Source organism: Prosopis cineraria, unplaced genomic scaffold, assembly GCF_029017545.1.
Source record: "Prosopis cineraria cultivar Desert tree isolate PC_DT_omini unplaced genomic scaffold, ASM2901754v1 PC3, whole genome shotgun sequence".
Lineage (NCBI taxonomy): Eukaryota > Viridiplantae > Streptophyta > Magnoliopsida > Fabales > Fabaceae > Prosopis > Prosopis cineraria.
This window is the reverse complement of record NW_026555334.1, coordinates 24,280,142-24,290,752: the sequence shown is the minus strand read 5'-3', so window position 1 is coordinate 24,290,752 and position 10,611 is coordinate 24,280,142. Positions and strand designations below refer to the sequence as shown.

Genomic DNA, 10,611 nt, shown 5'->3' with positions numbered 1-10,611 from the left:
TTCTTTAAAAAATCACAAAAATTGAACAAGAAATTATAATTTGTCAATAAAGGTAAAATGGTTTTTTCTCTAAAAAAGTTATTGATAAAGAGATTCCTAAGGATTTTATTAATATTATGACATTTTGAGAGATCAAATTATCATTTACATAATTTGAAGGGGTTTTATTATCATTTTTCCTTGTTTCTTTCATATTATATAAACAAATTGATTTATTTTAGAATTTGCTACCTATGCATATTAAAAATATAAATTAAACTACTTTTTCTTATTCTCATGTAACTTATTTTGGGATTCATTACCTTGTGCAGTTTAAAAGTATACATTATAATTTGTTATTTCAAGATGTGTGATCACAACAAAAATTAAAATTTAAACATGTTTTATTTTAGAATTTATTATCTTATACATATAAAAAAATAATTATTTTGTTTGAGGGTATATTATCCTTGTACATATACAAAACAATTTGTTATTTCAAGATGTGTGATCACAACAAAAATTAAAATTTTAACATGTTTTATTTTATAATTTATTATCTTGTACATATAAAAAGCTAATTATTTTAATTGAGGATTTCTTACCCTCGTACATATTAAAAATATAAATAACACCTTATTCTATTTAAAAATATTTCACCCAATATAAACAACTTAAATATCATATTTTATTTCATATTTTATTTTACTTATGTACTCTATATATTATGTTGGCGGTAGGTACCATGATTAAACAAGCTCATCTTACGAACAAGCAAGGTAATAGAACAACAAACACTAACAAGATAACTCAGGCAAACCAACACAAAACATAAAGCAAAGGAGGATAGAACAAGCTCAAAAACTCACAAGCCAAGCAAAAGATTCAATCCGCATGCATGCCTATATATAGGTTGAGATCTTAGACACAAAAGTTAGGATTTAATCATTGGAATAAATCACCATTAATCCTTGGTTACACACACGTAAATCACCATTAAACAATTGTTTGGACAAACACATAAAAGAAATAATAAAATCTATTTAAGGATTTGCTCTAAGGCTAGAAAACATTCAAGGTTTGAATTCAAATTTCAACTAGCCAAAAAACAAGGTGTTCTAGTAAGCTAATTTAAATAAATAATTCGGTAAAAAGAACCCAATGCCTATTTAACTTGCGCGCAAGGGGTGAATTGGTTGTTTTCAACTTTTGCCTTAAGTTAGCCTGTTTCATGCCTACTTCTCTTCCAAGCCCATTTTACTTGCCCATTTCATTCCTTAATATTTATACACTAAGAGCTCTCTTTATGTAGGCAATGTGAGACTTCTTCTTTTGACACACACATAAAATTACTATAACAATCCCCCACATGTGTCAAAAAGATTTACTATCATCTAAGTTATTCACATAGAAGATAACCATTTTGAATTTGGTGTCTTTTGACTTGAACTAAATTCAGACTAATAAAACCTAGTACACTCGATGTAACTTTGTTATTAAACTAACAGATCTTGAGTGTGTACTAGAGGTCTTATTAATCAAACTATATGCCCACAATCTCTATTGTTAATGACAGTTTTGCATGTTATCGGCCATGTGCGTGCTTGGATTGAACAAATGCACTAGAGATTTTGCCATGATCTTGTAAGAGCAGCCCTACTCCACATTTGTATAAGTATTTTCATCAACTGTATCTACAATGAATACACCATCCACAAGGACTATGAAAACATCAAGAACTTCTGTTCAGCCTCCATTCAATACCTTCTAGTACTTTCTCAAGACATAAGAAGGGACAAAAATTTAGTATTAGCAAAACTAACAAGTAACTTATTTTTACTCATTGAACTTTTTTCATGGGATCTCCAATCACAAAGGTTAGGTTGTCATTATTGTTAATTTTAAATAGGCTTAAATCCCATTCCCCTTGACGTTTCAATCATAAATTTCTTCCCTAGGGGGCTTAGTTAATGGATTTGCCAAATTTAACTCTGATCTTACATAATTGGTTGAGATAACTCTATCTTTGAGCAGTTGCCTTATAATATTATGTCTCAATTGAATATTTCTATTTTTTTCATTAAAGGTCTTATTTTTAGCCATTGCTATTATATACTAGCTATCATAATGTAAAGACACTGATAGTGTGGGTTTGTCACTTATTGGAATACTCGCTAAAAATTTTTTTAGCCACTCAACCTCAGTTCCAACCAACTCCATGGCAATAATTTTGAATCCTTCGAGAAATTTGTATTGATTGTCTATTTTGCATAGTTCCAAGTTATTGCACTACCAAGAGTAAATGTATAACCACTAGTGGATTTTGTCTCTTCTAAATCCGAGATCTAGTTAGCATCACTGTTTCCTTCCAATACAGTGAAAAATCCACTATACAATATACCATAGTTCATGGTACCTCTCAAATATTTCAAAACTCTTACTAGAGCCTTTTAATGTTTGTTGCCTAAACAGTGGGTATATCTGCTCAATCTGCCTACAGTATAAGCTATATTTAGCTTGATAAAATTCATCAAATGCAACAAACTCCTAATAATCTGTACATACTCAGATTGAGCAACTGGGTCACCCTTATGCTTTTTTAATTGTACACTCGAATCATAAAGAGTACTCAGAGGAGCATATTCAAGAAACCTTATGAAAATTTTCTCAACGTAATGTTCTTAGAAAAGTAAAATTGTCATTCCTTATGATCTTCACACCCAAAATTACCTTGGTTTCACCCAAATCTTTCATATCAAAATTTGAAGGAAAAAATTTTTTGGTTTCATTAACAACATACATATTGGAGCCAAAGATTAGCATGTTATCCATATATAAACATATAATCACACAATCATTATTCACAAATTTTATATAAACACATCTTTCTACTTCAACAGTAGAAAATCCATCATTTGTCAAAACTTGATCAAGTTTTTCATGCTATTGCTTAAGTTCTTGTTTTAAGTCATACAAATATTTGACAAGTTTACAAACTTTATTTTCTTACCCAGGAATCACATATTCCTCAGGCTATATCATGTAAATCTCTTATTCCAAATCATCATTCAAAAATGCTGTTTTAACATTCATTTAGTTAACGAAAAGCTTGTAAATTGAAGCTAAAGTAATAAAAATTCTTATAGAAGAAATTCTAGTCATAAGAGAAAAGGTGTCAAAAATAATCAATATTTTCCTTTTATGTCAAACCCTTGATCACAAGTCTTACTTTATATTTATCAATTGACCCATTTGAAAAATATTTTTTTCTTAAAAATCCATTTACACCTAATAGCCTTTGTTCCTTGAGTCAAATATGCTAAAATCAAAGTTTTACTTTTCCATAGGGAATCAATATATTTCAGTCTCAATCGTTTCTTTCCAAAACATAGCATTAGGAGAAGAAATAACTTCATAAAAATTTAATAGTTCATCTTGCATCATCTAAGTATAAAAATCGTCTCCAAAACTTGTTTCTTTTCTTTGCCTTTTACTTTTCCTTAAAACCAAATCCTTATTTGAATTTTATTCAAACTCAAAATTTTCAACAGATTTAGAGACACGCTCAAATTTTAAGGGAAAAACATGTTCAAAAAATTATGCATCCTTAGTCTCAACAATTGTGTTTTGGTTTAAAATATCACTTTTTAAAACTAAACAATGATAAGCTACACTTTGTTCAGCATACGCAATAAACATGCAATCAGAAGTTTTAGAGCTAATTTTTCTCTTTTTAGGATCAAGCAATAAAACTTTTGCAAGACACCTCCACACCTTCAAATATTTTAAATTTGGGGTAAATCCTCTCTACAATTCATAAGGTATTTTCTTCATTTTCTTATAAGGTGTCTTGTTTTGTAAAAAACATGCAGACAAAATAGCTTCACCCCATAAGTTATCAGGCACGGAAGAACTTACAAGCAAAGCAAAGCATTCATCATCTCTTTTAATTTTTTGTTTTTCCTTTCTACAATACCGCTAGATTCAGGAGAATAAGGAGGTGTTTTCTTATGAATAATACCTTTTTTTACAAAAATCATTTAATAAAATGTATTCTCTACCTTTATCAGATCTAACTTTCTTAATCTTTTTATTTAACTAATTCTCAACTTTTGCTTTATACAAAAGAAACTTTTCAAAAGCCTCATCTTTATTTCTTAACAATTATACCTTTGTATATCTTGAAAAATCATCAATAAAGGTGATATAATATTTTTTACCACCTCTAGTCATGGTTTGTTTCAAATCACCCAAATTAGAATGAACTAAAGACAGTAATTCAAATTCTCTTTAACCAGAAAAAGAGGTTTTTTACTTTATTTAGTTTCTATGCATACTTCATATTTTCCAAAATCATTATTATTAAAATTAGAAAGAAGACCAATTTGTTGCAACCTATTTATATAACCTTTACTAGCATGACCGAGTCTAGCATACCACAAATCAAAAAAATCAATCACATAAATAGGCATATGCTAAGAAGATGCAATATTATTCATTTCATCAATATTAAAAACAAACAGTCCCTAATTACGATGCCCTTTCCCCACAAATATATTATTCTTTGTCATTACAAGCTTGTCAAATTTAAATGACACTTTAACCCTCACTTTTTCTAAAAGAGCAATTGAAACTAAGTTTGCTCTAACTTCAGGCACATGCATAACATCATTCAAAGCTAAAGTCTTTCTTGATATGAGTTTTAAAACTACTTTTCCTTTTCCTTAAACTTTGGCAATTCATGAATCAACAAGGTAAGCACAGTCTTTCCTTTCTTTACAAGATCATAGGAGGCAAACATCTCTTGGTTAGCACATATGTTCCTGACAGCCCTAGAGTCTATCACCCCATTTCTTCACATCAGAAATTAAGAGAGCTTGAAACACCACTATAGTAATGATGTCATCATCACTATTATTATCTCTTAAAACCAAATTCACATTTGGTATTAGAGGTTTATTTAGATTCACTCTCTTTTAGTACGGTGCTACATAGTGTCCTAGTTTACCACAAATAAAACAATCCCTTTTTTTCTTGAAAGAGGGGTTAAAAGCACTGAGTTTGTAATCCAATTTCCTATTCTTTTTCTTATCTTTGGTTTTAGGGTCATACCTCTTGTTGTGAGGCTTTGTTTCCACTAGATTGGCTTTGAATGTCACTTTTCTACTTCTAGCTGCACGTACTACCCTTTGGTTGGAGTCCTCAATTATGATGTAAGTGATCAGGTCAGTCAAGGACAAATACTTCTATCTGTGTCTTAGCTGTTGTTTGTAATCATTCTATGATTCTGGAAACTTCTCGATAAGAATTCCAGCAACAAACTCATTTAGGAGGTTGATATTTTCAGCACCAAGCTCCTCCCGTAACTTGTGATACTTATTTATCTGCTCCTTCACATCTTTGTTCTTGATCATCTCCCATCTATACTAGTTTCCCACAACAAACTTTTGCTTGCTAGCATCCTTAATAGTGTGCTTTGTCACTAAAGACTCCCATATCTTATAGGCTTCCTTGTAGATGCTGTAGACATCAAACAAATCATTAGATAAAATGCTAATGATAGTGTGTCAGCATACTTTGTTTGTATGAGTCCACGCAACTCTATGGGCCTGGTTAGCATCAGCAGCGGACTCTAGTTGAGCAAGAGTAGTGGCTATACCATGCAGATTAAGAATGGTGAAGACTCATTCTAACCAGCACTTGAAATTCTTGCCATTAAAGACTTCTATCTTTGAAATGCCTAGGAATGGCCTCAATAAGGGAACAACAATAGCTGCAAGGATGAACTAATCTCCACCAGAATCACCAGGCGCATCCTTGGAGATGACATTCTCAGCATTGGACGCCATGTTAGTTCTTAAGATTATTGGTTGCAGGTAGGGAAATGAAGCTCGAGTCATGCTGAAGGATACTACCCTTAAAAACTATTCGGGCACATTGGTATGGTAGATCGGCAACTCCCCAAGAATAAACAAGCTCATCTTGCGAACAAGCAAGGCAACAGAATAGCAAACACTAACAAGATAACTTAAGCAAACTAGCACAGAACAGAAGGCGAAGGAGGAAAGAATAGGCTCAAAAACTCAAGAGCCAGGTAAAAGGTTCAGTTTGCATGCATGCCCATATATAGGCCAAGATCCTAGACATGAATGTTAGGATTTAATCACCAGAATAAACCACCATTAACCCTCAATTACAAACATATAAATTACCATTAAATAATTGTTTGAAGCCATTGGGGAACAATAAGCTAATTTAAATAAATAATTATTTATTTTTCACAAAAATAATTCTGTAAAAAAACTAAATGGCTGTTTAACTTGCACGCATGGGGATGAATAGACTATTTTTTAGATGTGATTGCCTTGAATTGGCATGTTTCGTGTGTGAATACACTTTTTCTCCAAGCCCATTTTACTAAACCATGTTATTCTTTAGTATTTATTCACCAGGAGCTCTTTTTATATAGGTAATGTGAGACTTCTTCTTTTGACACATACACATATAACTACAACATATTATGAGTTATCTAAAAATTAAAATCAACGTAGAAAATATATCAATAAAAAATATGTTAGAAAGATACACGCACACACTCTTTATAGTTTGTTATCTCGCATACATTACAAATTTAAAGAACATATTTTATTCCAAAATTTATTAATCTGCAAAAATTTAAAAATATAAAAATATATGTTTTAATTTATACCCATGTGATGGACATAGGCATTAATTCTCACTCTAGTTAGGGAAAATGGCAAGAAAGAAAGATTTTAATAAGTTTGAATTCCACAAAATAAGAAAATTTTAATATAAATAAGATGTAAATGAAAAGGGTAAGTAAGTAAATTAATTAAAAAGTTTGAACCTCACCTTTTTTTTTGTTGTTTTTAAAGAATTCAATTCATTAAATCATCCTGGCGCTTCATTTACCCCAACTAAATATGTGATAATATTAATAAAAGTTAAATATCAAGTAAATATTGACTTGATAATTTTACCATCAATGACAATGTTTGGAATTTATAAAAAAAATTATACAAGTAATAACAAGTAAATAATTATAAAAGCAAAAACATGAATAACTATAATTTTTATTCTCCACGCATAAATAATTATAACAATCAAAACACAAATAACTATATCTTTTATTATCTTTTATACATTAAAAATGTAAGCAATAAATTATTTTATTTAAAATTTATTATTATCTGTATAAATTAAAATTCCAAAAAAATTCATTAAATATTAATATCTACGGGTGTATACATTACCTGTGTAATTTTAAATTCAGATATCAACTTGTTATATTTTAATTTGCTATCCTATATACTTTCTCCATTTGAAAATGTAAGGCATATTTAACTGAATTTCATCCCTCAATAAAGTAGTTACCTACTTTCAAACTAACTTTATCTTTTTATATTTATCTCTATTAAATACCTTACAATAAATATAAAGTCATTATTAATAGGAACACTTTTGGAAAAACATAATAATTATATCTCAAAATACTAAAAATGCTTTATATTTTTTAATATCAAACTCTTCAAAAAATACCTTACATTTTTTAACGGAAAGAGTACATATTAAACATTAAATAACATAGCTGATTCTAAAATACATTGTCACATGCGTACTGTGTGTATTAGAAACTATTTTAACAAATAATTTTATTATTTTATGTATATTAAAAAATAAGTAACAATTTATTTTATTTTTTATTTGACCAAAAATAATTTATTTTATTTTTATTTATTATTTCGTACTTATTAAAATATTTTGCATGTTCATTTTCTTATTGTGGCCCAACAGTGGCCCACACCCACATTTTCTCAATGAAGACTCCACAACTTCAACTTCTCCTACTTATATAATTTTTTAAAAAAATAAAAAAAAATGTCAGAACGGTATTTTGGCGGCAATTACATAAATGAAGCTGGAATACACCCGAGCAACTTGAAATAACCACAACCTGTGCATAATTCTAGAACTAGAACATCTCATTTTGGAACATTGAATACAATTTAATTACTGTAGAGGAAACTGTTTATCTACATTAATAAATTGACGTATTTTACACTATAACTAGTTTTTCATCCCGTGCGATGCATGGGTGTGTTTCTTCGTTATCAAATTGTATCGCAATGGTTTCCTGCAGTCATTTGACAATTAAAATAAAATGGCAGACTATAGGAAGTGAGATTTAAATCCTTGTAGAGTGATAATCTCAAACTCTCTTATTTTGGGCCTCATTTCAAGGGGGAAAAAAAATGCATGACTGAAAGGGTAGATGATTTTCTAGTGATATTATAGTCTCTAGAGTTCAATCTCATGATAAGGTGCTTGTCAGCTACATCTCCAAAGTTCACGGGAGAACCATGCAAAGTCATCTTTCTAAGAAATTAGAATAATATTTTCAGTTTTGAAATGAAATGGAAGTATTTAAGGATTTTGAGTTTTACAATTACAACCAAAACATTGGATAGCATTAAATATAATGCAAACCCTATCTGGACGCTGCATCAATTCATGAACAGAGTGCTTTAATAACTGTGCTGCAACTTGGTCTAAGAACACGAGAGATTGTGCGTATCTCATCCTTGACTTGGTAATAAAACTTCAAGCTGTAAAAAGTGGATAATATATTATCATAAGCTCCTAAACAAAATTTTTAAGAGTGACACTATGAGAGAAAGAATCTTACACGAGAGCAGTTTCTTTCACTTTCCATCTTTCCCCTGAACTTTTAGGATAGTGTAGTTGCCTTCATTGAGTTTTAGTTTCCGGGTACTAGTTGGGCATCGTTTGCAATGCCAACAAAAAGAGGTCTCAAGATTCTTAATAATTGTAGTTATAGTCATGGAGCATGCTTATAATAGACCATATGGTTAACTATGTGCTTCATTCACCTAAAAAGACATAATGATATACTCGTAAAATAGGCAAACTCATAATCCACGAAATACTCTCTTTGAAGGCAAATTGAAAATGAACATGAAAAGAATATTATAATTAACCTGTAAAGTTGTCAAAAATTTCACGAAAAACAACATTTTTAGTAATAGCTAGTGGTTGATTTGGAAAATTTGAAGAAATTGTTTTAGTCATTGGACTATGATGGAGGTGGGCGAGAGCTCTGGAGGGGGTAGAGTGCAGTGCAGTGACGAGGTTGAAGGTTGCAAGATTGATCGAGATGGAGGCCGTGAGCGAGACAAAACAATGTTGGAGATGTTGAGTGGTAGTGATGGCTGTGTTTGACAGTTCTGTGACTGCCACAACAAATGTTGGGACTGATGGGAAGGCAAATATGCTCGTGGGGAGGAAAAGGATGATACCACCCTCATATAAAGATAAGTTACTGGCCGGCGGGGTTGCTAGGTTTCTCGTCAGACATGAGGAAGAGGATGATATTACTATTGGATGGAAGAATTATTTCAATAAAATGAATTTAAAGGAGGCAAAGGAGTGGGATAAGAATCAATCTGATGAAGATGCTTTTGAGGGAGAAGGTGAGGGTGAACATAATTGTAGTCCTAAATTAAGCTTTACTGCAGAAGAGTATACAGCATGGTGCCGGCCATGGATGAACTTTGTGATAGTAAAGGTTTTGGGTGCTAGTCCTCCTAAACGAGTTATTCAAGTAGACTTTTCAGGATGTGGAAGCCACGAGGCAAAATGAAGATCATTCCTTTAAGTAACGAATATTTCATCGTCTCCTTTGCAAATAAGGAGGATCCAGATTATGCGTTTCAAGAGGGTCCATGGATGATTGGTGACCATTACTTGATTGTGCAAAGGTGGCGTCCAAACTTCAACCCTTGGAAAGCGAATTTATAATGAAAGATTGCTGTATGGATTCAGATACCTGACTTACCTATAGAGTTTCATCATGTTCAATCTTAGAAGAATTGGAAAGATGGTGGGGAAGACTATAAAGGTGGATTGGTCGACGTCGATTTATGATAAAGGGGGATTTGCAAGGATATGTGTAGAAGTCGATCTACTTAAGCCTCTAATGCCTTCGTTCGATGCTTTTGGTGATGAGTGGAATATAATGTATGAGGGATTGCATCTTGTTTGTTTTTCATGTGGAAAGTATGGCCATACTCATGATCAATTCCCAATTTCGGGGAACAATGAGGCTCATGAAGAGGAGTTCAGGAAGGATGGCTCACCGGAAGAGAGGTTGAACGAAAGACGAGGGTAGACTCTGATGCAGTACCATTCATGATTGAAAGTTTGCCGGATTCTGGAAATCATGAGACTGTCAGAGAGAATCAAACCTCCGTGGACGATTAGGACCTCAGAATATTGTGCGGCGGAAATTTCGTGGAAAATTAATTCAAGCAATTTCTAAGGGATCAGATGTTGGTGTAGGATCGAAGAATCTACCAAGATTTTCTCCTGAAGGTCAAATGCAAAATCTAAAGGAATTAAAAAGCATTAAAGATAAGAATCAAAGTACTTGTGGCATTGACTCAAATAAAGGTGCTTGAAGGGATCTGGAAGGGATAAAGGCAAACGTTTTTTTGGAAAAGAGGTTAATTCTAAAAAGGATGAATGGGTCCCTATAGGATCTAAGAGGAAAAGATTATGGGGTAAAGAAAATAAGACCCTTGGGATGGACTT

At 31.6% G+C, this 10,611-nt stretch overlaps 1 long non-coding RNA gene across 1 annotated transcript; it reads right to left on the bottom strand.

The window, feature by feature from the left end:
• Positions 1-8,373: 8,373 nt before the first annotated feature.
• On the bottom strand, positions 8,374-10,391 carry LOC129304462 (uncharacterized). Its single transcript, XR_008591697.1, has 2 exons — positions 8,687-10,391; positions 8,374-8,606 (listed from the first exon to the last, which is right to left on the bottom strand). It is a non-coding gene; the product is annotated as an uncharacterized LOC129304462 (long non-coding RNA).
• Between the last annotated feature and the right edge of the window lie 220 nt (positions 10,392-10,611).